Genomic DNA, 6,000 nt, shown 5'->3' on the forward strand with positions numbered 1-6,000 from the left:
AAAATGGGATAGTGAATCAATTACAGAGGTATGAAGGGATTGCCTTGCTGCAGCCAGGAGAACCCAGCAGGTATTATATAACAGATATCTGTAGCAGACCCAGTCAGCATGGTTTTGTGATCTTCTCTGGCTCTATTGTACAAGTGGAATCAATCAAGAGTTGTCAACTAATTGGATATAGGAAGTATGGGGGAAAGCATCAAGGTTACACACCTGGGTCATAGGAAGGACAGTGGTGGTTTCAACATAAATGAAGGAAGCTTAAAGAAGTGAGTTTAGGGAAGAAATAATGAGTTCCATTTTAGACATGTAAGTAAGAGATCTATGAAACATCCATCTGGAAATGCCCAAAAAGCCTCTGGTGAGGTGGGACTGAAGCATAAGAGAGAAACTAGGGTTGGATATTGTTAAACATGGGAATGTTCTGTGTGAAGATAATTGAATCTATGGGTACTAATGAGATCACCAAGAGAGGAAGCTGTAAAAAAAAAAAAAAAGTCCTGGAAAGAGTGCTAGGAGTGGGTAGGAGCTGGGACATTTCTAATGATTCAGCAAAAGAGACTAAGAAGGATCCGTCCAACAGGCAGGAGGAGAACCAGGAAAGAGCATTGTCAGGAAAATTCATGGGAGGATGAGCATGGTTAAGGCTCTCAGATACTACAGAGAAGTCAAGAAAGGGGCAGGGCTGAGAAAAGGCGACTGGGCTGAGCAAATAAGAGGTTTTTAAACCTTTAAAGAGCGGTTTCAGTTGAGTGAACTTCCATACTGGAACAGGTTGAGAAGTTAGTGGGAGGAGAGGAAATAGAAAGGTTCCTTTTCACTTAATATCATCCTAGTTAGAAATCTAAAGGAGATTTTCTTAAGCAATACTAATATTCCAAGGGGAAAAAACTGTGAGATAAATGCATTAGTCTAAGATCTTCTATTATATACCTTTAACAGGAATGAAAGTGTTAAAAATAACCTCCCCTTTTAAATTCTTTATTATAAGAAATGTTTCTCTGGGTGGGGCAAAGGGAAGGTATATATTGGGAAATGAAGGTGTTAAAAGAAGAGGTAACAATAAAAATTATGTTTAAAAATAATCTGCCATGCCTAGTATATTTTTTAAAAAATAATCTGTCAGTAGAGCCCTGAGTCAGAAGGACCTGAGTTCAGAGCCGGCCTCAGACACTTAACACACACACCAAAAAAAAACTAGTCGTGTGACCTTGGGCAAGTTACCCCCAATTGCCCTCCAAAAAGCAAATAAATAATCTGCCTATAAAGATAGGATCGCTGTGCCAGTGGTACTGATTTGAGTCATGTTACTAGAATTAATTAATGCCTCTGACTTCAGAGGACTTGGATTCAAATGATGACTCTGAGGCTTCCTACTTGTGTGACCTTGGGAAGATGGGCTATTCATCCATCCATCCATCCATCAATGGCCTTTGATTAGCTCTAGATCTCTGATCCTACAGTTGAGTAGGATAGACAAGCTTGGCATGTCACTATGCAAAACACCAGATTCATTCTTGAATCCAAAACTTTGCTCATATCCTCTCTTCTTCCTTCTGCCTACCATTCCAACCTACCCACTCTTCAAGACTCAGTCAAGCCCAGTCCAGGTCTTCTTCATCTCTGGACACTTTTGTCTATACCATTCATCTTGGCAGTTAATTACATTTTTCAGAGACTCATAACATTTAGAGCTAGAAGACACACTAGTAATGTATTATGTACTGCACTAGTACATCTGGTCTAACACCCTCATTTTACAAAGGAAGAAACTGAAGCCCAGAGAAGGTAAAGGACTTGCTTGAAGTCACACAGGTAATAACTGGAAGAGCCAGGCTTCAAATAGAAGTCTTTGGACACCACGATTTTTTCCTATTGGACCACACTTCCATTACTTACGTTTCATAGGTGATTTATGATAGTTCTCCAAATGTATTATAAATATTGGGATAATATCTTAGTTCTTTGTATCACTCTGAACCCTTCTAGCACGGTACTGTGCACAAAGGAGCATTCAATAAATATGCCATTTGTTGAATGAATTATCCAAGACTTTAATAATTAAACTTAAAAATTTTCCTTAACCTCAATACCATTGATAATAAAGAACTGCTAGGTTTTTATTCATGACCTGGGTAGTAATGACAAAGCATGCTTGTCAAGTTTATCAAAAATTCTTTAGCATCATTATAGATTACAGTTTAATCCCAAGCCCTCATTTTACGAATGAGGAAATCCAGGTCTAGAGAAACTAGACTTAAAACTAGTTCTTAAATGATTTACTCAAGGTCACACAGATAGTAAATGAAAGAACTGGAATTTGAGCCCAAGTACTCTGACTTCAATTTTCGTGCTTTCTCCTGTATCATACAGCCTATTTGGATTAGAATTCAAAAGCTTTGAAAAGTGGGAAAAATCATAGAAGCAAAAAGAGCAAGGTTTCAGTTGAGTAGAAATGCAGTAAGACAGCAAAATAGGGAAAAGTGGTAGGGGCTTCTTGATCAGTTCCCTTGGAAGGTGCTGAAATCCTGTCCTGGGCTGTCACTGTTTAGGATGTTTAATTTTCCTGGTGTAAATGAGGAAAAACAGGGGAGCTGTGTGAGATTGTATAATACAGACAGAATCTAGTCCTCTTAGCTCACTGTGTGATCAGGGTTCCTGATCTTCAAGATGATGAGATCGGATGTGTTCTATTTCAAATCACTTCCATCTCCCGCATGCTATGACTAATGCCCAGCTAGGCACATGCTACTAATTTCACAGAACATGCCTGAAACTGTGTTTAGTACACGTGGATGGATGGCCACCACATAAGTCTCCCAAAGGTACAGGAAAAAGCAATTCTCAGCTCTAACCACCATCCTGCTATTTGTCATTCCATCCATCTGCTGCCCCCTTGAAATGCTCACCCACGTCAACTAAAACGGTAAGGAAGCGGTACCCAGAATCTGCCTGGTAAATGTCAGGCCAGCCAACTAACAAGATGTGTACAATGAAGAAAACCAAAATAGCAATTGGGCAGAAGTGCGGGGCTACCGATCTGTCCATTCATGGGAAAGCCACAGAGCGTCAGATTATTGAACCATTATCTGACCAGGCCCTAGTATTAGTTTAGTCAGGGAATCCCATATATTGGTTTCCATTCCCTCTCCCATATAGAGCCTTCTTGGTACATGTACTTCTGCTGCTCCTACCTCTAATTGGCTTTAAATCAGGCTACAGTTTTAAGAGCCCTGATCTGTGGGGCACAAGGACATAAGCAGTATCTTTTCTACAAAGATTTGGATCCCTTGACTTCCCAATAGCACTTTGCACATCATAGAAAGGCAGCCTGGTAGAGGTTTTCAGCACTTTCATGCTGGGCTTGAAGTGAAATTTAACTCCTACCTTCTATACTTGTGAAACCTTGGATAAAGTCACAATCTCTAAGCCTCACTTTCCCCAACTGAAATATGGGTTTACTTCACAGGATGGTTGTGATGATCCAAGATATTGTAAACCAAATATTTTGAAGTCCCAAAGCATAAGTCTGACCATGTCACTCCTCTATTCAAAAAGCTTCAGTGAATCCCTATTGACTTAATGATGAAATACAAACTTCACAATATGGCTCCAACTTTTTTTTCCAGATCAGTTTCACCCACTATACCTTCTAGCCAAGCTTGTACTTAATTATCCAGGACATTCTACTCTCTACCTCTACCTTTGCTGCTCAGAACTGTAACAGGCTCTCTCCTCACCTTCACCTCTTCTAACCCTAAACTCCTTTCAAGACTAAGCTCAAGTACCAACCCTGACATTTCATATTTAGTAAGGCAGCATGGTTGGTCAGAGAGCTGGTTCTAAGTCAGGGAGATCTAGGCTCAAATCTTATCTCTGAGGACCTTAGATGTTCTCAACTTTCTAAGTTAAAAATAGTGGGTGATCTGCAATGGTAGAGAGAATTCCCTCCCTGGGTCCTATACCAATGGTAAGGAGTCAGCAACTATGGGCCAAGAAATTAGCACTAAAAATTCTGTAATGGTGCCTTAAGGAGTAAATAAGTACAGAATATTATGAGTAGTAATTAAATTCCCCGGGAGTGGTCCACAACACATTTTTGTTATAGTTATTGTAAAGGGTCCAAAGAACAAAAAACACTGAGAACCACCATAACTTACACCAGGGAAATCAGTGGTCTGAAACTACATTTTCAAAGGATTCCAGATTAAGTATCCTATCCATCTTCTGAAAAGACATGATGGACTCAGGAAGCAGACTGAGGCATATATTTTTTGAGCTTGACTGACACAGAAATTGGTTTTACTTAATTATATATATTTATCACAAGTTTTTTTTTTAATGGGTAGAGGTGAGAGTGAAAATAGATTTTCTGTTCATTGAAAATAAATGAAATTTTTAAGAAATAAATCACAGGTCTGAAAAAAATTATTTTGTATTGAATTTACCTGCCTACATGTAGTTTCCATTCAAGTGAGCTTAAGATACTCTAAGGAAGAAGTTGTTCAACTTGTCTTTGTATCACCAGCACCTTGTATAGGGGATACTTGAATGGTCAGCTCTTATTTTATGTGCCTCATGAATTTTTTTTTATTTTTATTTTTTGCTTTTTGGAGAGGTTAGGGCAATTGGGGTTAAGTGACTTGCCCAAGGTCACACAGCTAGTTTTGTGTTAAGTGTTTGAGGCCAGATTTGAACTCAGGTCCTCCTGACTCCAGGGCCAGTACTCTATTCACTGCATCACCTAGCTGCCCCTTCATGTATATTTTTTATTTGACTTCCTAAGAGTAACTGCAGGATCACTTTTTTTAGTAGACAAGGACCCAGAAGTTCTTTCTCTATTGCAATAAATACTCCAAAATTTGAAGATGTTCTCTCTACTGATGTAGTTTACAAACTTCTAACCTGAGAGGTAGTTTTCAAAGTTGCCATGGCTGAAAAATGTATCGCCCTGATGCTGGACTTCTCCTGAACTTAGCAAGACAGCTGATGGACAGCCCATCATCTCCATTTCATGCTGGGAGTTGTAAATCTTTCTGGCTCACTCTAGGATGTCTCTTCTAGAGCTTATGTTCTATCGATACATCAGCAGCCTTTGGGAGGCCAGGTTCCCCTCCACACCACGATGAGGCTTCAGAATGATGGCCTGAGTAAAATGAGGGTAAAAGTTTTGCCCCTTGGCAGGTGTTCAAGATGCTTTGGGTGTGGAAAGTCATTTAAATACCATGAGTTACTCCTTTATCTTCCCCAAAACACAAATTCAGACTTAGAAGGGGTGTTAGAGAGCCCCTAGTTCAACCTCCTCGTTTTTCAGATGAGGGAGTTATTGAGTCCCAGAAAGGTTAAGTGATTTGTCCAATGTCACACAATTTGAATTCAGGTCCCCTGACCCTCACAATGCCTCCCTCAGTCCATTCCCTTCCATGTCTGATGCACTTTCTCATGTTTAAGGGGTCTTGGCTCTGTATTTTTATGTAAAAATCTTGGTATTCGTAATTAAGGTCCTGAACTGTAATGAGGTAGGATTTGAACCCAAGTCTCGAGTCCAGAACCAGTACTTAATCATCATCATCTTGGCTCACATTTCCATAGTGCTTTAAGGTTTACAGAAGGCCATAAAGAGGTTAAATTATAACTATAAATTGTTTGGAGTGTAACTTCATTTTTGTTGATGGTTGTTAACAATTATTTTCTTTCAAAGAAAAGGTCAGTTTCTGTTCAGTACACTGTGTCAGAAGGAAAGGGAGAGGCTGACATATTTTAAAATAATGTCCATTTCCAGGAGCAGAAGCAGGGTGGAGTAGGCGGAGCTAGGCCTGGCACCATTTTGAGGAAGGGCCCAGACCAGTCACACTCACTCAATGGACTTTGATACCTGTTTCTGCTGCCTCCTCCCTCCTTCCAGATTAGCCTTCCTTCACTCACTGAACTTTGCCACTGGCCTCTAGAAAACTTCTCCTTTCTGCCCTACCCTCAAAACTCCCATTTATGTGTTGCCAC

The sequence above is a fragment of the Petaurus breviceps genome, unplaced genomic scaffold (assembly GCF_028583685.1).
Source record: "Petaurus breviceps papuanus isolate PSGF00001 unplaced genomic scaffold, PetGlider_PUasm1.0 90919, whole genome shotgun sequence".
In the NCBI taxonomy this organism is placed as follows: Eukaryota; Metazoa; Chordata; class Mammalia; order Diprotodontia; family Petauridae; genus Petaurus; species Petaurus breviceps.